This window comes from Lonchura striata, chromosome 3 (genome assembly GCF_050655825.1).
Source record: "Lonchura striata isolate lonStrDom1 chromosome 3, ASM5065582v1, whole genome shotgun sequence".
Lineage (NCBI taxonomy): Eukaryota > Metazoa > Chordata > Aves > Passeriformes > Estrildidae > Lonchura > Lonchura striata.
In genome coordinates this window covers 109,331,121-109,355,172 of record NC_140705.1, presented here as the reverse complement: position 1 = coordinate 109,355,172, position 24,052 = coordinate 109,331,121, and the positions used below count along the sequence as shown (strand labels likewise).

Genomic DNA, 24,052 nt, shown 5'->3' with positions numbered 1-24,052 from the left:
AGAAATAGCAGCAAGAGATTAGCAGTGCGCAGTACAATGGAATGATTATGTGTCTGACAAAAGAGGGAAGTGAACGCATCTGATAGACAGAATGGCAGAATGCGGGAGCTGAAGTACTGAATAGAGAATCTGTACCATCCCCCAGCCTGACACAACTGTGAGATTATCCTCTGTGTGGAGGTGTTTCATCTCAAATCCACTTGGTGATGATGGGGTTTCAACATCCACCATTACAAAATCACTGTATTTTTCCAGTGGCAAAATATGAGGATTCTCTTTGTATTTGTCTCATTAATATCACCTTCGTAATCCCGCGGTTTCTTCCTATTGGTAATTATATCTCTAGCTCTCATACACCTTTGCACACACGTCTTGTTATCACTTCTTTCACATCCTGTTCTCCATTCTTTAAATCAAGTATTAAATGTAAAAAACAGTGCTTTGGTTACTTGCTTTTAAATATTGACTTGCTGAGAGATTGTAGTCTCACTGCAGTTAGTGCTAAGCTTGCAGTTGACTCTGAAAGTGGAACTGAGCCTTATAAATGACTTATAATCAGATTGATTTAATGACCAATTTTCAGCAGTCTAAAGTCCCTAGGTGAATCATATTTTCATGAAGTGAAAGCACAGTACAGCATATACTGTACTTTTTCTGAGATTTTAATATTAGATGTTACATTACAAATTACTGGACCTTGTGCATTTTGTAGGATATGACCATCCCTGAACCCCATTAATAGTATCTGATTTATTTCAATAGAATATCTGAAAAGTCTAGCTGCTGACCATATAGATATGTAAACTTGCCTTTTGTTCTTGGTGAATCAAAAATGTAGCTGAAAGAAAATTTCTAGGAAACAATTAAAATATTGACATGTCAGCATGGGGATATTGTCAGAGTGTGAAAAGACACACGTATTTGCAGCACTGATAGCATATAATGCATAATGTAGAAGATTACCAGAATTTTATTCTTTCATATCTTAGTTAAGATCAAAGTTGCCTAACTTGATTTTTCTTGCTCTGTCACATGTCCATGTTTTCAGATCTGAAGTAAATAAAAAGAAAATGGCCAAAGAAATACCTGAGGTTTTTATGTTCAATTTTTGCTTTAGCTATCATTGAAATAAGAGCTCTTATGAAATGAGTAGCTTTTAAAATCCTTACAATTCTTGAAGGAAAAGGTTTCTGCTAGCCTCTAGAGTATTTCTCAAAGTGGTTTGTACAGAAGCAGGCACCTGTCACAATAGTTTTAGAATGAATGTCCACAGGTATCAGATTTAGCACTGAAGCAATCAAAGCAGAGTGCAGCAGGGCAATGAACCCAGACAGAGAGTGGGGTGAGATTATCACTGCTGTTGCCTCCACATTTTTGTCTCAAGCAGGATTGCACAGAAGGCTCATGTTCTCTTACTAAGCAATACTGGTTTCCATTCCAGGTGTGAGTAACCTTGATGTTATCCCTTGATGATAATCATCTGATGATCAACTGTCAGAAAGTCCTCAGAACAGAAAAATTCCCAGATCACCAAAGATGGCCTTCAATGATCAGTGATAACTTCATTAGCTACTCTTTCAATAACATGATTTAACTGCTTCTTAAAATTATTTGTTTTGTCCCTATTCTTGCTATGGAAAGACTGTTCCAGAATTTTGCTGGGAGCCTAATTTCTGGCTTATCCAATTTACATCAATTTTTTGTGCTTTAACTTAAAAAGTTAACTTATTGCTTTACAGAAATAGCTGCTCTCCTTCATGAATATTTACTTAATGTATTTTCAGCATTTCTCAGACTCTCAGAGGAAACTGAGACTAGGAGATGCTATGGCAGGTCATTCAATTCACCCTCATGTTTAGTGAAGCTAAAGAAGCTAAACTCATCTTGTCAGTCTCAATTTGTCCTAGTAGCCCTTTTCAGACTGGTCTTTAATTTCAGCTTACTCCAAAGACTGTGTCTGTGTCTCCCATGTCCATACTGGTGTCATGGTTTGACACTGGCACAATGCCAGCACCCCCATGAAAATGCAACCTCTCAATTGAATGATGATGTCTTGCAGTCCCATTATTTCTACCACATCCACTTCTCAAGCTTTTCCTTTATGCTCACTGACACCTTGCTTACAGCTGAAGCTCTTTTACTCTGAGGACATGGCATGCAGTGAGGGCTGTTCCATCTTCAACCTGAAACCACCAGCTTATCTAACTCCTCTTTCTCACCTTCTCTGCGATTGCAGTGCCTTTCAAATACAGCCCAGCAAGAGTGGCTCAACACAATGGCCAGGGACAGTCTTCCAAGATCTGGGTTCAGCTTTACTATTATTTCAATTAATGTTTTCAGGCAAAAGTGTGCTGGCCTACTGTAAGTCATGTTCATCGGCTACTCTTTCTAAAGTGTTTCTGACAACTGACATGAACTTCTTAAACATGAAGTGTTGATGAAGACACATCAACTGGATCATGGTGGTGTTACTTTCTTCTACTAGATGCAATGATAACTGAAATTACTGCAACAGTTTTAGCACAGGAAGCTTAAGAAGCAGATAGTATCAAAATGCTGAATAAGAAACTAAACAGATTCATGGAGTCCATTTGCATAAACTAGGTACTAGAGCGGATTAACAGGGCTGTGATTTCTATTATTCTTAGTAAAACAAGTGTGGATACTGGGAATTACAAAGAGAATGGATTAAATTAAAAGCTCAGGCTCCCTTGCTCTCTCAGAGAGCATTTAGCTAGATGCACTGATGGTCTGATCCAGAAGAGCTGTTCTTATACTCCCAGAATGACTTGCATACATTACAAGAACACATTAATAAGAACTGTCAATACAATTATTCTTAGATAATTGTTAACAGTTGTCTTCCATTCAATTTTTTCAGTAAAGAACCAAGATTACAAGATTAAAATTCTTCCATATTAAAATGATAAAAAATCAAAATAGAGATGTGACATGTTGAATGTAGGGACATGGATATGTATGGCTAACATATGGAAAGTTTCATGTGGAAAGAGAAACATGTGCAAAATCTCATGATGAGTACACTGACCTGAGAGGGTTTTGTTTTTGTTTTTGTTTTTTTTTTTTAATTACTTGTCCTCCTACAGATTTTTCAGGGGCAATTTATCACCATCTCTGTGACCAAGACATAGACTTTTCTCTCCTGAATTGCAACTTTAGTTACAGATGGAAATCTGGTTTTTAGGAACTGCCAAAAACTTTGTTTCTGAAGATAATGAGTCAGTCATCCTCCTTGGAAGCAATATGCTTATGCAAAACTCTATTAGTGTTTTTATTATCCATAAAATTGCCTGTTTCTGCATGATTCAGCAATACTTGACCAGATGACCTCCAGAAACCAAGGTAGCTCTGATGCAGCTGTTATAACTGTACTCCATCAAACTGATCAAAAGATGCTCTGGCTTAATTCACACCTTCCTGTTCTATTATTTAATACTGTATTGCCTTTCCCCTGATGTAATTAACCTTTCATCTCCAAAAGTTAGAAGAAGTTAGACTGCTGCTTCCAGCTAAGGGCACAAGTCTACTTTGCCCATGTATTTTTTAATATAGGTATATGAAAATATTCTAAAAACTAAGGCATGAAATACTAAAATTAACTTCACTTATTATGAGGAATGAGTTGAGATGTTATGACTGGGAAACTGTACTGGGCACCTGAAGACATTTAATAACATCAAAAACATCAGTTCTAGTACCAAGAGAAAAAGTTATGGGAAATGGATTTAAGTAAAGGGTTTACAAATAAGTACTTAATTTGAAATAAAGCAAAACAATTGTGAGTTAAACATTGATCATGAAAAGACACTAATTAAGATATACTAATGATATGAAACTTAATTATCATGCAATTTATGCACAATTACTCCTGAACAAATATTTAATTACTTTCCTTTTAATACCCTAAAACAATCTTCCCCCTTCTCACACTGTGTCTCTCTTTCTAGTTGTTAGGCAGGAATATGTCAGCTCTTAATTGGCACAGAGAAAGAATGACAAGTATTAAGGGAATTGAATGCAGTTATATTTTTAGTTCTTAAAAGTTAGAAGAGAGATGCTTTACAAGTGGATGACTTGAGGAGTGTGTAGTGTTTTTACAGAGTAATTGTATTAATTAATTGAATTAATTAGCAGATGTTTTCAAAGAGCTTTTCAGACAGAGATTGCAGTGTAAGCACTATGTTGACATTATTATTACTGAGTGTGGCAGACTCTTCATTCCAGAAGCTGGGCTGGCAAAATCTTCAGCAGGAGTGGTAATGATTCAAGAGAAACTCAGAGAGAAATGTAAGTTACTTACTTCAAGTCCCATTTCTAAAGTAAAACAAATGTAAACTATTGTGTCCATGTTTTTACATATGAAATCCAGTGACCTGATAGAGGTGAGGCTGTCACAGCTCCACACTCCCCAGCTCTGAGTGGATTCCCAGGAGGTGCACACACAGAAATGCACATATAGAATGCATATATAGACAACTGGCTGCACAGATCAGCACAGGCAGGCTGATCAGCATTGGCACAAGCATGAACAGACCCAGCAGCCTCATCTTGTCTCCTTCCTGGCTGATAAGGAGGAAAGTCCATGAGCAGAAGATATATGTATTTATACATGTGAATATTTGCACCACATGTGTCTGTCTGTCCAGCAGCTGGCCTTATGCAGTACCTGGGTCCCAGCACCTGGACATATAAAGTTCCAGAGCCCCCTGGCAAGCCCCATTGCTCACAGAAATACACAGATGAATCCATGGGTACATACAGAGAGGTCACCAGTGGCTGACCAGGACTCCCCTGGTCCCACTGGTACCCAGCTCCTTGCATGGCTTCCCACACAGAAACACTAGTACATCTAATCCCCAGGCCATTTCACCAGCAATCCTGGCTCAATATTTACTAAAGCTCACATATTTACTCATGCATTTGTACTTTCTTACATGTTTGCACTTCCTCCAGTTGCTTGCACCACCGGCACCTGGGCCTCTGAGCCTGGATCCCACTGCAGCTGTTGGCACTTAGACTGCCACATATACACATATAATAGAAAAATTCTTAGAACAGGAATTCAGTAACAGAAAGAAGACTCTGCTGAGCACCATGCACAGTCATAAAAGTGCACTGAACAGCAATCTGTATGTCAGCAATCAGCCCCTTTTATTAATTTTTTTCCTCTGTTTTCCCATGTGTGCTCCCAAGTCACCGAGATATATCACTTTCCTCACCTTTGGTTCTCCACCTAAGCATCCCATAATGAGTCTTGTGGAGTCCTGAAACACTTTTTCACTTTTTCCCTGTATCCCATAATGTGTCCCATACTTCTGAGCAGCGATGCCCACAACCTGAAGGGTGATCCAGAGGGATGGGAGAGCACCCATTAACACATCCGGGTGGCTGTCACCCCTTGGCCACAGAGCAGAGCAGCATCTGGGGCCACCCTGACAAGGGTCTGAACAGGTGCCTTTTCCTCTGAATGTGTAATCTGGATTCCCTAGACAAGCCTGCAAAGTAACAAAATTCTTGTGGTTTATAAAAAAGCATTTTTTACTATGAGTGGAGAATGTCTTTAACTCAGGGGTTTGTGAAGTTTTCGGATGAACTTTCTGAAGGACATCCAAATTATTAATCTATATGCAATGTGCCTGAACTCAGCTGGGCATTCTGCAGCCGAGAGATTTTTCTTTCATGGTTTTTTACGTATCACTGTTAATGCATAAAGAATTCAAACTATGCACTTGGCTTACAGAACTTTTTCACTTCCAAGGTCAGAAGATTGTTTGGATTTCTCAGACATATCTACCACATCCTTACACTTCAGCTCAGTAGCTGAAGTCTCAGTTCATTTATTGCCAAAACCTGCTGTAAAATTTGTAACCTGAGAGATAAGATTGAGAAGATGAGGTAGTCCTTACTTGAACACATCCACCTCTTGGTCACTCAGTTGTCAAGAATAATAAAGAGCTCAGAGTTACAGAAATGTCCTTCAGGAAAAGACTAAAAATTGAGATTCCTGGTAGAGACATTCAGGTTGGCCTCTAGGAATGAGGCACAACGTGTAATGGGACCCATTGCACAAACATGAATTACAATCTTGGATAATACTAATATGTAACAATTTTATGCAGTGAAAACAAAAATTTTATATTGTTCTCCTAAATAATTTTTTTCATTTTTCAGTCTACTGTAAAAGTAATTCTAGAAAAATTGAATAACACTTTTGTTCATCTATTTATATATATATATGCATACATACATATGCATAAACAGAGAGGAATAAAAGTTTTTTATTTTTTCCGAAAGCAATAGAATAGCTTAAAAAAAAAAAAAAAGAATAAATTAAAGAGAAAGAGGAAAATCTCCTTTTCATGTGTGTAGAAGTGTTTTCATATGGCAAAGTAAATCAGAAAGGTCAGTAGAAGCAGCAGACTTTGGCATTCTGCTCATCCCAGCAGGGGAATTCAAACAGGTGGTGTATGATCTTGGAAAATAAAATATTTTTTTCCTCTGAGACAGTGTTTCACATTGTTAATGCATTTATTTCTATGCAGACCCTAGTTTTGCTGGGGACTTAAAATTATTCAAAAGAATTAATCCTGCAGTGAAACAAATGCCCTATGGAAATAATTTAAACAGAGATTTTGAAGGTCTAACTGCCCTGTAGATAGTTTTAAAAAGCTCCATCCCATTGTCTCTAGTGTAGGACAGACAACAGTCCTTGTACCACACATGCTTTTCTGGGACAATAGGAGATTGTATCTGGTAAAAAGTAAATAGTGAGACTTTTGCTATCATATTAGCTATTTTGCAAAACAATTACATTTGAGAAAGTAAAGCATTCAATCAAATTTCAATAAAATATTTCATCTGGATTTTTGCATCTCAGCTTCTGAATATGATGCACTCAACAAAGGAAAAGGAAAAGTTGTTTGGTTTTAACTTCAGCTCAGGACAGAGCTCACATGTGGAGTAAGTGGCAAAACCTTCAGTGGCTTTATACTTTAGTGTCCTGCCAGGAAGACGTGAGGTCCTTTTGTCTGTAAAAAGGCTGCTCATGAAAATGTGTCATTGACCTCTGTTCCAGGACATGCACAGGTCCTACAGAACCTGATGGCAATGTGTGCCCACAAAAGGTGGGAGTAGGGAAAAGAGAGTGGGAGAAGAAAGTTGCTTCCATTGACAACAAGGAGGAAAGAAACAGACATGGAAATGATGTTTAACAAGAACAGAATCAAGGACAGATTTTTCAGTCAGACACCGGGGACAGGATTAATCTGAATGAATGCTAACATTTGCAGCATACACATCTACAGCTGAGCTGGATGTTGTAATTAATCTTCACTGTCACTTGTGTCCAGTGACTGAGACTGGAGGGAAACGTTCTTCAGTGCAGCCATCTGTATTGCAGATGTTGAACCTTACATGAGCTAAATAATGCTGTAATTTAAATCTCTTTTCACAAAACTCACATGCCTGGTGTCAGGGCAGAGATATGGCACACAGAATCTCAAAATAACAAAGCACAAAATAAAGTGCAAGGAAGTAAGTGGGGCCGTCTAGAGAGGTGTAAGAGGGACGAAGACTAAGGTAGATTAAAGGTAAGTTTTTTAATAAACAGAAAGGAGACCTGCTTGTGTTCTTTATTTAGCTTCAGGACTGTGCTGAATTGTGTTCACTTTTGGTTCTCTTGCTCTTTAGATGTAGAGCTTTATTAAGCTTCCTGACAGCCAGGCATGCAGACTGACTAAATAGAGCCCAGAAGTAATTTCAATCTCGATTCAGCTAATTTGGAAAAAACCTTGCACTCCTGTACTCTGCTCACAGTAAAGTTTTTCTCAGCCTAGAAGGTGATAGAGAGCAGAACTAAATATCAAGAGTCATAAAAACCTGAAAATATTAGGACTTTCTATCAGTTCTAAGATACAATCAGTATGATCAACAAACTGACTTTCTGAGTTTGGTTCTGTGTCTGTTTTGGAATGAGAAGAGAATGATGTATCTGCACTAAAAAGGATTCTGAGTAAAACCATTTCAGCTGCTTGAATTAATGATGCATTTTCAAAATAAAATGTGGCAAAAGAAACCTCATAATCTTAAAAAAAAATATTGTAAAGCAGTGTTTTGGGCTTTGGCACAATTATTTTATCTTTTCCCATCTCAAAAATTCACAAAAAATTTTCTTTTTTCTACACACAGCTCTTAAAATCTTTACCTCAAGTCCTTTGAAGTGCACTCCAAATATTTTACCATTTAATTTGAAAAGGAAATGTTTTCTTGGTAGCAAGACATCTGCTTTCCATCATATTGCAAGCTGCTGAAGCTAAAACACGAGAGAGAACATTTCTGCAGTTGAACTTGCTTATTCATACGAAATACACCTTTTGGTAAATGCAATGGCCTCTTCGATTATGCAATTTTTGCAGCTATGTAAACTTGAAATTGTTTGGAGTTCAGTGTTGCATCATTCTGTGTACAAACTGCAAACACCTAAGACTGAAAATTACACTTAAGTAGAATGGCAACATGAGTAACACAAAATAAAAAGAAAAAGAGACTTTGAAAGGATGTTTTTCATAAATTGAAGAGAACTACTTCTGATATTTTTTATAGACTTGTCCACATCAACATGACAAATCCCAATTATATCTTGCTTTCTGAGCAAAAGCTTGTAACCATGTGGACTTATTTTTTTATACCAGCTTCAGAGAATGTAGAAACCTTTACAATGCTAGAAATCCACATATTCAGATATATGAATAAGTTAATATATATTCAGTTAATATGATATATTAACTCATCTGGTTATAGGGAATGATGGAATCAGCAAAGTCCCTGATTTAAAAAAATAAAAAAGAGTGAAGAAATTATTCAGAGGGAGGGATAGGATTGACATTGCAACCAAGAATAAATTTAACTGTAGAAGGGTAAGTCTGATCAACTGTCAAACAAGATTCTACAGATATTAGAAATCTATATGGCTAGTTAATGTTGTATTTATGTGAGATAACTTCTACTGTGAAATTGCTTCAGAGGAAATGTGAATTACATGACATTAAAGCAAAGCCAGGTCTGTGTGGAATATGCATCAGTGCAGTATAAAGGGTGAGAGACACTGATTTAGTGATGAAACTGAATGAAAAAAAGCAAATCACAGGTCTTTAAAAACCATGGTGATAATATTTTCAAAGAAAATTCTGAATATCATGGCTACTTTTCAAAAAACATATTTCATAAAAAGGAGCTCTCAGAAGAAATCCACAAAAATTCATTTCTGATAAAGCCCAAAATAAAAGAAGGAAGTTTCCCAATAACAGTGATAATAATGTCACATATATTTTAAAATGCAGTGTGTTTGTTGCATTTTAAATATTGATGAGTGTTTCAGGAGAAACATGGCTCTTTTTTGATAGTGTCCATACAACTGAAGGAATTGTGTTTAATTATGAGAAATCATTGGTCCTTTTCCAATAAAACCCTAAAGGGAGATGGAGTTTTTCTGTTTTATGTATGCAAGAAACAGCTTTTCAGACAGAAACTTGTGCTGTGTTTCTTAATAGCTTTTTTACTTGCTTAAAAAAGGAGAGATTAGCTACATTCATTCAACAGTCAGGATGCATGATGTCCACCTGTCTCTGATCACAAAGGAGGTTTTCTGGCTGGATTTAAAATTTGTGTGAGGTTCTCCTCATAAGAAGTGTGTTTGCTAGGCCGGGAAAAAGGATCTGGTGTTCTAATAGTATGGCTCTTCTTGGGCTTGTTGTATAACAAAAAACTGTACAGGCTTTTTTCTTCTGGCTTCTGGCAAAGTGCTTGGCATGGGCCTGTGCACACTGTAAATTGGCAGATTCACTCCTCAGTGTCCACAATTCTTTGGGACCTATCACAGACAGTAGGGAAGGAAAATTCTGACTAGAACAGGACAGGGAGGGAAGGGATGACAGGTGCACAAGCCAGAATTAGAAAATCAGACTTCTCTGCTTAACTCTTCCATTACTTGTGGTAAATGAGAATGAATGAATTTTTCAGTTTCCATCTCAGTTTCCAGGGTAAAGACAAGATGAATAATATTCTATCACAGGGAAGATGAACTGTGATGCATCCATTTTTTTTCTAAGGGCTTGTATTTTACTACTAAGAAGTCAGCCTGAATTCTTTGTTGCTGCCATGCATTCACCAGACATCTCTGAGCCCAGAATTTCAGGAATTTCAGAGGAAAAAGTACAGTGTGTGCAGACATTGGGCAGACCTCCTGATGCTTTTGAGTAGGACCAGTGTGGATGATGGTTTTTCCTGATATAGATAATGCAGGCAGTGTGGCAATGGTCTGCAAAAATAAAGGTTCCCTAGTCTTACAGGATCCCAGTGTGTGTGCACTGATGCATCAGCTTCACAAGGAAGGGAAAAGTAAAATCTGGACAATATCAAATCAGCAGCAGTATCATCAATGACCTGACCAGTGCAATGTGGAATTACTGGTGCATAATTCCTCAGTGGATGAGGATGATCAGGGAAGCTGTCAAAAAGCATTTTCTCAAAGACAGTGTAGTTGATTTCCTGGAGGCCAAGCAATTTGAGTCAACACAGCTGCAGTGAGCTTATTTTCTGTCTCTCTATCCACTTCATATGGATCCAGATGGAAATGGGCTACAACTATTCCATTTAGAAAGTATTGTTGCTTTGGAAGGTTGAGCTCACACCATTTTCACAGAGAAATTACAAAAATCCAGGGATGGTCATTATGGGTTCCTGACTTAATTTCTTTACTCTTAAATAAAAACATTTGGGTAAGACAAACTGAACACAAATTAGGAGTGTTGGAAGCATGCCTAACAGCCTGAGTCATGTAAAGGATTCCCAGCACACCAAAGTTGGCCTCTCAGTTAGAAGCAAGGATGAGTTTATTGTCTGAAGCAAAGAGTGCTCAACCTCTTTGACAAAGAAATAGGGTGGAAAGTGTTATGGAAACTGCCCAAATCATGACTGTGGATTGTACTCTCCTCTGCCCCAAATGGTCCAAACTTTATTCCTTTTCAAAATCAGATGTGCAGCACTTCTAAGATCTTTCCTGCCATACACATCTGAGGATGGTTTAATCCAGACCACATCTACATTTTATTGTTGTTACAGTCAGTGGTAGAATATTCTAATCTCCAGGTAAGGGTTTTGAAAGTTGGAGCTGAAGTAAGATCTAACTGTGACCACAGTCAGATCATGTAGTCTGAGCTGTTAAATGGGAGAAGCTGGCGTTCCTGTATGTACAATGGCACTGAGAGAGTAGGACAATATAAGGTATTCTGAAATGTCTTCTTCACTGTGAATATCCTTTGTTCTTACATGGTCCCATCTTCCCATTTGTTTGAAAATCAGAAATTAATTTCACACTTTAATGCTCATTTAGTTCTGAGCCACAGCGTGTCTCTGTGCAAGAAAGAAGTAATCAAACAAAAAAAAGGCACTTTTTAACTTTCCCTGAGACAGGACTATTTGTCACCTCTACGCTGTGATCTTCCAGGTGTGTGGAGGTGACAGTCCAGAGATCAACAGTGTGTTGCCATGAGCTGAAAGTAGTGGCAAACGTGCCATGCCCACAAAGTAGATCTGTAATCTAGAAGTCAGTACTATCTAAATAATAAGAAAGGATTCATTTACTCTTGGTGTAGTGTTGTGCACCACACCACTCCACACTTCTCAGTATAAGTGATGGCTTTCCCTTTGCTCTTTAGTGGAATGGAAAGACCATCCTCTACTGAAGATTATAGGACTACATGTTTAATTGCTTGTTTTTTTTCCTTGAGGACATGGATTCTTTTCAGTGATTTGTATTAGAAATGCCAGCAGTCAAAAGATATCTTTTCTTAATACAGTGGAGGATAAACAACACATCCCAGCTTGCAAATGCTTTGGAGCAATAATTCCTGTTACCCTGGAGACCAGAAGCCCTTACACCAGCCCAAAATATGGCCAAACCACACTAAAACTCTTTATGAAGAAAGAAAGCAGCAGCTTCCTAGCAGTAGAAAGATGAAACTGGAATATTTGGCATTTTCAGAGCTAGTGAGGGTAAGGATATTTAGTACTGAATCTAGGAACTACAGTGTTCAAGCACAACTGTGCTGGGTCAAATTGACATCTTTTTAAATCCCTATGCCATCTTTAGCAGCTGATGCAGATCAGAATAGTGTTGGTATGGCTCACTTCACAGAAAAACACCCACCTGTGTGCCAATAAACTTTAAGACTTGCTGAGTTGAAGGCTATATCAAGACCATGAGGGTTTATAGACCCTGAATGATCTAGCTGAATGATCTAGTGTTTCACTGCTTTTGAACGAACCTTTCTTTGAGCCCTACAACATCTTACAACAAAATGTTCTGAAAATTTATTTTGAGGTATATGGTCAGTTCATTCTTTTGTTTGTAGTAAAACTTATGTTTGGGTATTTTATTGGGTAAACCTATTTCTTTTGCCATGAAAAATGTTGACTTACTCCTTAATTCATCACTTTATAATTTATCATTTAATTGTTACAGACTCACTTGTGAAGACATTTGCAGATATCTGCACTTGTAGGTCTCAGAAGTGACAAGGCTAAATTCTGCCCAAGGTGGTTTTCTCTGTGCATCCAACTGGATGACAGTGAATGTTGCAGAAGCACAGAGAGTGGACTAAGGCTTGGAAATACCTGACATTAATCATTCAGAGATTAGCACAACTCACATCCTCAGGAGCAAACAGCATAGCTGTGCCTTCAAATGCCAAATCTTTCTGCTTCCCTAAAATTGTTCTGAGCTGGAGGGGGCAGTTGCTGAGGCAGTCATTGAAAATCACCTTACAGAAGGGTTGAAATGCTGGCTATGTCCCATTGTGCCAGGGAGAGAATTGGAACTAGGACACAGATGTGAACTGACATGCATGGAAACAGAAATCAAACACCAACAATGGTTTAACACTCAAAAGTTATAGGCAGTTATGTGTATATTCCCTTCCTGGACCTTCCCTTCTCTTCTTACCATTGCAGCCTCAGACCAAATTTGCTCCCATTTGCTTCAACTCTGGGTTTAAAGCCACAAGACAGTCCTTGAGATCTTTTCAAACTTGGAAATATACAGGCTAAAAAAGGAACCTGGAGTTCTCCATTTTGCTTTATAAAAAAGAGAAAAAATGTTACTTCCATACCTCCAAAGGAGGATCTCACTCCTCCAAAGGAGGATCCAGGAAAAAGTCAGTGACCAGGAGGCATTTCCAATAAAAATGGACATTTTTTCTCCTCCCTTACTAGGCAGAAAAGATATTTGCAACAAGTCCTGCTGGATAGGCTTTCAGAAAAGCACTGTCTCTGTATCCTGCCAGTGCTCTTATTTCTAAGTAAGGTGCATATTACCTGCTAGTTTCCATGGAAGACAAAACCCTCATCCTGCTGACTTCAGAATTGCTCCTTCCACTCATGAGCAATGAGAACTGCTCTCAAGCCCATGATTTTGCTGACAGTCCATTGTGCACTTGGTGGCCTTTTGATCTCCTCTACAGATCATATGGAGCCATGAAGCTTCATGGAAGTATAAGAATAAGCAGGATAAATTCAGCAGAGTTTTTTTATGCTCGCAGTGAATACTGTTGTAAGAACAATCATCTCCTCAGCAGCAGCAGCACACTTCCCAGGGGAAACCTGCAAAGTGTGAAAGACTTCCCACTCATCCTGTTATCCAAGCCCTTGTATTGATTCCCTCATCAGTACTGCAGCACTGAGCTACTTCACATGCAGCACAAAGTTGAATCATGTCTTTGGCTATATTTCTCTGACAAAGGAACCTGTTCCAGACTGGCAGATTTAGACACTAATGAAAACTGAAAGAAAGGGTAAAGAAGGAGCTCTGCTTTTTGTAAAGGCTGGTGTTTATCTCCTTAAGGTAAAACTATCATCCAAACCCTTCCTGTATACAGATTTAAGTCTTGATTTTATAATGGCATTATTGTGGTCTCAGAGCATGCTAGAAAGACAACAAAGCTCTTCACAAAAGGCATGTGATTGAGAATATCTCTTCAGGAACAATAATGAATGGTAAATTCAGCCTGTAAGCTGCAAAAGCAGCTCGTCTCTAACTCAGGGAATGTAAACCAGGTATTATGGTCTTTTAAATTACAGCCAATTCTTTGGGCATATATAAGCTCAAGAATGGAGGAGAGACAACAGTTTCACTGCTGCTGCAGTGGTTCCCTTATGCTTTAAAACATCAGACTGAATTCTATATAGATCCCTTGCTACTTGTGCTACTTTTTTATAGTACCTTAAACACTTTGAGAGTCACTATTTATGCATCATTAGAGGATTAATTCTTGATTAATTTGTAAAACTGTAAATACACATACCCGTTTATTCCTGTTCAAAAAGATTAAACTGCCCAATTTCCAAGCCCCATTTTGTTAAAAGAGGGCAATACAGAAAGTGAGCTTGGCTTAGTTTTCAGTAGGTCATGTTCCTTCTTAGTACGACTGCTCCCTAGCAAATGCTAGTTTTCCATTTTTGGGTGTATCACTTGTCCTGCTCATAGAGTTTTGAGTCCTGTTCTCTGCTTATGTCTCTCTGTACAGCCCCTTTGGCTCAAATCTATCAATTAAGCAGATCCCTGCTTAGGATGCAGAAGCCTTCTGTGGTCCTCAGCCCTGAGCAACAATTCCTGTGCCAGGTGAAAGCAGGGTTGGGCAAATTTTCATTGGTTGTAATAAACTGTGTGAGAATAAACTCCTCCTGCCGAGGAGCCAGCACCTCAAGTGATACATGGAGCAGCACTAATTGTACTGGCTACTCACTGACAAGTTGAACCTTTGGTGAGAGATTAGCCCATAAATCACTGTGGGGAGGTCATTTGTTTGATGTAATCAGTTAGGTCTGCAGATTTTGGCAGCCTACCACTTCCTTTTTACTCTTTTTTTTTTTTTTTCCCTTTTTTTAGATGCTCATCACCAGAGGCAATAAGCACAGTTGTAGGTCTTCTCTTATTCCTTGCACCTTCTTGTCACTTGCACAGTTTTCAGAACTTTCCACCTCACATCTTCTCAATTGCTAGCTTCCAGTGAAAGTTCTCTTCAGCTGTGTATTTCACCCATGGTGTTCAAAGCCATTTACAAACATATACAAGTTCAGGGTCTAATCCCTTCTGACTGCCTCATTTTGAACATGGAAAAGGTAGGATATATGTGACTAAGGAAACACTTTGCCCAAGCTCAGGACACTGGCAGTATTTTACACCACAGTCAATGATCTGCTGGTCATTTGTACAGTCTGGACTATGCTGTAGAGATGCTTGGGTTACTGATTTTGTCTGTAGAGGAGTAAATCTTGAGGTTCTTAATAGGCTTGTAGTCATTTGCCTGCTCATTCTATTTGTTTATGTAGTGCCCAGAGGCTGGAGAGGAAAAGTTGTTTCACAGTAGCACAAAAAGGCAAATTCAATTCACTTGATGTGGTTGGAGAGCCTCCTAGATGAAGAGTGCTTTTCTTGGGCTCTTTATACAGGCTGGAAACAGAGTCTGAGTGTACCCACAGGCATAACAACATCTCTGTCTGCCCAAGGGGCCTGGTCACCTGTGTGAGGCTACCATGACCAGATCTGCTCTGTTCTTCTTCAGATACCATGGAGCCATGTCCTTGCCAGTGAAGGCACTGCCTTGCTGGCTCTGCTGCCACCCTCTGCTCTTGCTGCTCCTTGGGAGATCATGTTATCAGTCATTCCAACCTGTCATGGAATGGACACAGCAGGAGCAACCTCTTTTAGAACAATAAAGACCATAAAATAGAGAATTTCTAATACGTGAAGAGCCTATGGAGTCAAGACAAGCTGTGGGTTGTATGACTTTTGACAAGCTATTTCCAGATCGCTTTGTATCTTTCCAGTGTTCACTTGCAAACTTTACAGAACATCACTCAAACCTAGCTACATCCTGAGCAAAGGCTCAAAAGTCACTCATCATTATCACAGGAGCTCAGCAGAAATTCTGAGCAGTTGTGATCCCTAGAGCTGTGGCTACAGGAATTCACTGAGCCACTGATAAGTGATTTCTTCTGTGTCAGAACAAGTCTGTCTACCTGAGGACCCCAGATTTTCTGTACTTTGAATGCTTGGTAGTGTTACCACAATGGCCTGATTGAAAACTGGCAAAAATCAGGTAATCATACAGATGCAGCTTTCATTTTCTCATTTCTGACAGTTTCAGATGCAAAAATGAGCAAAATCACAGTGAGAGTCCCACACAGGTATTTCTAAAACTACAAGGGCTGATGAAACTTTTGTTTTGTTTTCTGGTTGTTTTAAAATGAAAGCCTAAATTCTGTGAATAATACAGAACCCCCAGAGTCAAGAGCTGTGTGGTCTACTACCAAGTCCCTGCTCAGTCAAATTTGTATCTGCCAAGTAACTCAGTTTTCCAAGGGAAAAATACTAGCATTGCCTCCTAACAGAAATGACATGATGTAAAACCTTGTCTGTGAAAAAAGGATATTTGTGGATGTAATAATATTTTTGCACATAAAAAGAAATATGTAGCTAAATATGCACAAAAGTTTAATTTAGTTAGCTATTTAGTTTGGATAGTTCAGCATTAGTTTACTACTGGTAATCCTTTATGTTATTCTGATATTGCTCATGAGAACAGAACAACTATTAGTCTATCTATGTTTCTACATAAACTTATAAATAACAAATAGAATTTCAATACTGCTATTAAAATACCAAGGAAAACAAGCTAGTAATTATATTAATTAAAGCTAGTAATTCACTTCATTAGCATGGTAAAGAGACTTAGTAAGAGATAAAAATCACTCATACAAATAGAAGATGTATACTTCTAGAGAACCATTAACACTTCATAAGAAAATGAACAGCAAGGGACCACAATGAAGTTTTAAATATAAACTGAAAGATAGCTAGAAGGAATATGAATTAAAAATGCTCTGAATAACCTCAGAAATGTATCCCCATTCCTGGAGCACTCTCATGCCACCTTCCCTGTGATATTGTGGTGTTAGAAACAGCTCCAGTGAGAAAGAACTCTCTTCTGTTGTTTGGCTCCCTTGAAAGGGCTTCTGGAATTTGTCATGAAGCATTGTTTAAAAAATAAATTTTTAAAAAACCACCAAAAACCCAAGGAAAGAAGCCATCTACTGGGCAGCCCAAGAGCAAGCTGCATAAATGTGCTTTTCTGTTACCTGGTCTGTGATAAAATCTGCAGAGAGGAGGTCAATAATATCACATTGACTCTCTTGGACCTTATAGGAATACAGGTCATGGCATTGGTATCACCCCTCAACAAATATTCTCATTGCACTGACCAAAGTTAGTCCCCCCAATAAGTCAAGGTGTGGAAAGCTCTACAGGTTATGATCTCTTCATGACTAATAAATCTCTCTAAGTCATCTAGACCCACAAGCAGATCCTAGCAGAACACCATTTAATCCACATTCTTCATTCTTCAGCAAACAGGTGAACACCTAGCTCAAAATCAAGGACAATTCCCTAGTGCTGTAGGAACATGGTTCTTCTTGTAATACATTCTTGTGACATATATCCACTTCACCTTTTAGCACAGAAAGAAAATATAATACAGTGATTAGGCAAGTATGATGCAAACAGAAGATCCTGTCCATTATAGCTTTTTTACTCTTAGAAATGCATAAATACATAATTTTCTTTGCAGATGTGTGTTGTGGATTTTGTTCACTATTGACATGCCTTTAATAGTTGGCAATGAACGAAACTACCTTGTAAATTGCCTTCCAATCTTATTGAAGTAGCCTGATACAAACTGCACCCTAATTGCTAAATTAAGTCTATGTGCTTTGCTGAGCTAATTTTCTTGCTAAATGGGCAAGTGGTGTGACAGTTAAGGGCTTTTTATCAGGTTATTACAATGAGGGATTATATAGTTTCAATGTAATTGAATTTTAATGAGGACTACTCTTAAGCAAATATACCTCCATAAATGATGCAGCACTGATGTTATGCTGAGAAACTGAAGATGACAATTCAGTGGATCCAGCTGGACCTAGGGGCTTCTTTAGTGCTTTAATTAAAATAAGCGAGAAATCCTCTTATTTTTTACATATTTTTAAAACTTATATTTCTTAGCCTTGCCTCTGTTCCTGGCCCAGCCAGAGAGTCCAATAGAGCTGAAGAAGGTTCCTGCTGTCATTTCCAATTATCTCAGAACTGCTGAATGAGACTCTCTGCTCTAAAGTCCGACTTGTTTGCCATTCATTCTTTCTTAGATGCACTTAGATAACAAATGCAGAAATTAAGCAATTCTCATTTCAACCATCTTATTGGCTGAAACAGATAAAGAAAAACAGAATGCACTGCATAAGTCTTGTCCTTGTGTGATGAGAGTTAGCTGAATTCAGGGCAGTCTGAATTCTAGTGGTGTTTCAGGTGCTACAGCCTTCATGGAGGAGCACTAAGTGTGTTTTCTGTACCTAGCAGCACAAGATGTCTGACTTCTCCCAAAGACAAGAATTCTTACTGAGGACTAAGGCGGTGGGAAATTACTTAAGACTATGGAAAAGAAAAATGTCAGCCTCAAATTATGTTCTGATTAAGAATAAAATAAACCTCTCTCAGCTCTGATGATTGTTCAGCAGGGGTTGGGGGTAAGATACACGTGATATTACACAACATCTGTGATGGGACATCAAAAAGACAAGCCAACCTGGACATATGCACTTAGTGACAGAAAAAGAAACCCTAGAAGTCCGGGTTTACAACAGCATTACTTAGCTACTCTGTACTTGTACTATTTAGGATCAGTGTGGGGCAGATAAGTGGCAAACGACTAATTTCCGACAACAAAAAACATTTCCAAAATACTGTGAAACATATCGCAAGTGGGCAGAGATTGAGAAGTTCAAAAACTGTAAAGAAACTGATTCAAAGTAAAGAAACTGATGCATTAGGTGAGGTGTCAATATTTGTCAACAGGAATTGCAGCAATTTTCACCTGTAATATGGAAACAAACCAAGCAATCCCACAAAGAGAAAATGTCTTGACAAGCTCTATAGTTATTGTGTTTTAATTGCTGGTAAATGCCAGCTCAAATAATGGCAGCTGCTGTGTACCTGTGCAGTCACAGTGTGCTGGAATGAGCTAATGAGTGCAGAGCAGAAGGCTGGCCTGAAGCCACTGCACGTGTACACCTTAATGAAGGTCTTGTGGGGAGAAGGAGGCATGGAGCAAAGCCTTCTGAGACTGTAGAAGCTGTTGGAGGGGAGAGGGGATCAATGTGTGCCCATTTTACTCACTGGAAAGATGCATACACTTTAGGATGTTTGCTTGGCAGCTGTCTGCCTTGTGCACACAGAAGTAAAACTGGCTGTGGTGTCATGATATGCTCAGATGCAGAAATATGTCTGATAACAGCATAATGAGCATATTAGACACTGCTCATTGCATCCTTGAAAAGCAACCAGGCCCAGCTCTCTCTGAACCACAATGAATTCAACATCAAAGTGCTGATTTGGAAGAAAACGTGCTGATGGCAGCTGCTTTTATCTTTACATATTCCATTACTAGACTACATGCTTGCTGAGAATAAAGGATTAATCCTGTCCTGGCCCATCCCTAAACACATGGCTCTGGAGACTCCTCAAAGGGTGGCTTTGGAGCACAATGATAAGAGAGCTCCTGGGGAGGAAGTAAGAGTATACTCAGAATTGATAAAGTGATCTGACTACCTCAGGATTACTTCAAACATTAGGACACTTGGTGCATTTCAAACACCTAAACATGAAACTAAAGGTGATCCCAAATCACAAAGCACCACCACTTAGTGATGAGGACACCAGGGAGCCCAGATACTTTCTGTGCTACTGATGGGTCATGCACCCTGAAAAAAGTCCTTTCACCACTCAGTGTCCCTCTTTTCTTCCTGCTTTACTGTTCTGGCACATGCTGAGGTTCAAGCTTTCTGCCTGTGTGACCAAGGTGCAAATGACACTCTGTTTAGGTTTAGAGAGGAATGAAGGCCTTCTGTTCTCCCAGTGTGCTATTTACATGCCACCATAAAGGGAATGTTTTTCCAAATCTGCCAAGCCAGTCTATAATTATATATACTGGTAATAAAACCTCTCTAAGTCCTTGCCTTACCAGCTTTCTTAGGCCCCATCCTCACTTCTCCCTTTGCTTCTTATGGCCCTTCATGGTCCATCACTTATCGGATCCTGTTTCCCAGCTGTTAAACCCCATCTGCTCCTAATATTTGAGACAGTGAGTACTGTATGTGTTTGCAAAGCTCTTTCTAGCTTTCTGGATCTATAAACTTTCATTCTTAAACTTCCCAAGAGAATACAATGTGTGGGTAAATGTGGTATGTGTGATCTGCCTTGAGCCTGTTTCTGTTTAGGTTCCCAGTGCTTGATGTCTACTGGCTCCTGAAAATGAACATTGAGCACATGCATAAGCAAGAGGCAAAACCCAAAGTCCAACAGTATACAGTGCTGTGTGTTTCTTTGGAGAAGAGTTTCTGATTGAGACGATGTTTGCAGGAAGCATCATCATCATCATCACCATCTGAGAGCTTTTTGGTGGAGTGAATTGAAGCTACAGGGTTTAGAAGGTATAATCTGGAACAAATTTACCATAAGGTAGGATTTGAGCTTGGGACCTGCACTGTAAGTCACTGCTGCCAAACACTGTGTTAGCACAATAGCCTTTCTTTTTGTCAGCTGTAGAATACAAAGTTTCTAGTGGTACAGTGACTAAAAGAGAACACCATGTTGACATTTACTCTGATTGACCACAGACAATTTAATCAGAGAAGCAAATGAATATATAGAGAGACTAATGTAACCTCTTAACCATGAGAGTTCTCTTCCCAAGAGGAAGAATCAGATGTGTCTACTGAAGGTTCTGTGCTAAGTTTGTACTTCACTTTGTTGGTATTTCACAGTGACACTCTAAAACCAGAGATAAAACAGTTAACAATAAAAGCACAGCAAAGGCCTGCATTCAGCCTATAAACTCAATCCCCAAAGCACACATACCTTTTGCCTCCTTTCCTGTCCTGTGCAAGTGACGTTGCATCAGACATGTTGTGTGTGTTATGTTGCTGTAGAAATGAACTTTCTTCAGTTTTGGAAGTTTGGTTACACACACACATTTACCCTGCATGTAATTCTGGATTCTCTCCAGCTCAGAGTTGGATTTGATTAGACTATTGTGCTGCAGAGAGGGATCAGGGGGGAGTAGCTGAGCATCACAGCTCCTCACAGCCTGGTTCTTCCCATTGAGCTTGGTCTGTGGGCTCTGCTCCACTCTCATATGAGACAGAAGTGTTAATCAAGAACAGCACCTTTGCTGCACATAACAGCATATGCTGTTCTTTGACCTGGCCTTGCCTAGCTATATAAGAATAGACATGTCTACCAATTAATTTAGTGTTGGTTTTTAATCTGTTCTATGTGTCTGGGGACAGACACTTACTACTGAAGAATTAAAAATGGCAAAAACTTTTACTGGATGTGTCATCTTCTTGGTAGGTCTGACCCTATAGGTGTTTGACAATTAGCATTTTGCTGCTGTCCTAGTATAGGATCAATATCACCTACCATTATTTCCCGTCTCTGTGGACTAGATTCAGTTGATAATTTTGGAGATTTTTCATTTTGTGTGTGGTTTTTTTTTTTTTTTTTAATTTTTACTTTGACTTGTACTTATTAGAAGGTGAACCTAAACCTTCAGTGCTGTCTCCATTGTCTTAGAGGTGTTGGCCAAAATATAAACCACAAGACTTTTATAAGTCCCCTTAGCACAGGGTTATACCATTCCTTCTATGAAAGGCACCAATACTATGTGAAAGACTCTGATTTCAATCTAATTGAAAGAAAAAAACAAACATCAAAGGCTGAAGTTTTAGCCTGAAAGGATGTTTATTCCAAGTATTTCTAAAAGGCTTGAGTTCAGGCTGGTATGAAGGTTCAGCTTAAGGTCAGATTTGAAAACCTTTGGTCAGTTCCAAACATTTCATTAAGATAACTTCAAGAGGTCTCTGTTATGTTTAATATAGATTTGTTTTCATTTTAGCTAGCTATATGTGTAGGTATTTGAATGGGACTAATATTTGTGACAATCACCACAGACGGTGCATTTAACTTAAATAGATCTATTTTGGTAAACTTAAGGTCCATGTCTCAGTGAAGAAAAAAATTGGCCCTCTTGTAGAGGGCCAGTGTCTTCAGGCAGCTGCTATACAGCCTGAAGTTAAGTGCCCCTGCAAGGTGGCTGGATACTTCTTCATTTTGGAACAAAAAGTGAGCCTCAAATGCATTAAAAGTTTAATTTTGTGTTGTGAAGAAAATGAGTTTTCTTAAACTCATTTTAAACTGTTAAACTTTTTTTGTTCATTGAAGTGTTTGGAGATGTTACTTTCCTGGGCAGGCTGCTTTATATATTATAAATCCTGTTTTATCCAATATCATTTATCTGGTAACTGAAAGCAAATATGATCAGTGTGGTCAGTAGAGCTGAAGTTGGTGTTTGTTTTAGTGTAATGATGGATGTATATAGAACTTGGATGTAAAGTGGATTTGGTTTACTTTCAGAGACAGCTCTTTCTCCTCATCATAAAAGATGTTCCAAATTGTGAATGTGTTTTGTTTTGTTTGGTTTTAAAATTGGATAGAATGAAATTGTTTCTGGTGCTTGAATCACTTGAAAAATAGGTGCTTAATAAATGGCTAGGCCAGGGTCTCACATTGAAAACCTTAATAATTTGAGAGGAAAAGGCTGATCATGTATTTCTTCAGGACTTTACCTTCATACAAGGAAAAATTTGATAATTTGGACCAATCTTATTTATTAAAAAGCATGAGCAAAGCCCTGTGTAGTATTGATGCCAGGGAGAAAGAAAATCTACTTCAAACAAGATCCTGAATGACCTCTCATGCAAGAAAATTCCAACCCCTTTCTTATTTCTTTTCTCACTTTAACATTTTTTCACCTGAATATCCCAAGTATGTTCTGCCAAGATAAGAAAAAAAATCTTCCCAGTAAAAGGAAGAAATAACCTGCTGTCTTTCTAGTTTTTGGTTCAAGCACCCCAAATGAGCAGCATTAGTCACAACCCATTAGAACGGGTAGCCTGAGCTGCTCTCTGGCTGCCACTGAGCAGGTGCTGAGCACTTGAGGCAGAATCATGCTGTGCAAAGCACAGCAATCCTGGCAAAAGCAAAATAAATCCCCAAGCCCCCAGTAAATATTGTTTGCATATATAGCTCACCATGGCTGACTACCAGGAGGAATAAAACATGTGGAAGATAGTACTTTTAACTGAGGATACACAGCTTGACTTAGATAATAAAGGATGATGGTACAGGATCTGGAGGAATAAACACCATATTTTAATGAATAATTTTTGAAATTACAGAACAGAAAGTCATTATAAGGGTTATCTGTTTCCATCACCAATCTGTTGTGTTTGTGACAGTAACCTTGGCCTGTATTTGTTCACATTATCTTTGTGCCAAGAGCTTTTAGAGGGGTTGCCATGGCACATGATTGCAATACACTTGGAAAGTGGATGCCTGCTATTACCTTTGCACCTGAAAGGTGTAAAGGTGTAATTAGGAAGGTAATATAGGAAGCAGGCAGTCAGAATTAATTTGTTTTAGTCCTGCATGGGTGATTGATGAGAGGGATCTTCAGGAGCTCCAGTAATCTGTCCATAGTCCGAAGCTCCCTCTCAGTTTAAGAATTTTGGAAAATTCAGTGGAAGTTCATTGTAACATGGTGAGTAGTTCTCACTTTTTATTTGACCTAATTTAGGAATTTCTAAATTTTTAAACTTGATGCTGTTTTGATGGGATTTAATTTGTGATCTTTGTTACTGAAAGATTTGCTGTTTTGTCCAGTTAGATTAGAACATCTGGTTGCCTCCCTGAGAGGGTGTTCCAGTTCTTTGTGGCTACTAAATATCACAATATGCTGTCAAGCATACATGCACTGTTTTTTCATGACTTTGGCCAGAAATTCTTACTCAGAAAGAATTATATGTTGAC

The 24,052-nt window shown here is 38.6% G+C and overlaps 1 long non-coding RNA gene across 7 annotated transcripts in view; it reads left to right on the top strand.

Annotated features, from left to right (window-relative positions):
* The first annotated feature begins 5,683 nt into the window (after positions 1-5,683).
* The window catches only part of LOC110476639 (uncharacterized), a 152,416-nt gene continuing 134,047 nt past the window's right edge, over positions 5,684-24,052 (top strand). For all 7 annotated transcript variants that reach the window (XR_014954044.1, XR_014954040.1, XR_014954042.1 and 4 more), the window contains exon 1: positions 5,684-23,783. This is a non-coding gene — a long non-coding RNA (uncharacterized LOC110476639). The remainder of the gene's footprint in view (positions 23,784-24,052) is intronic.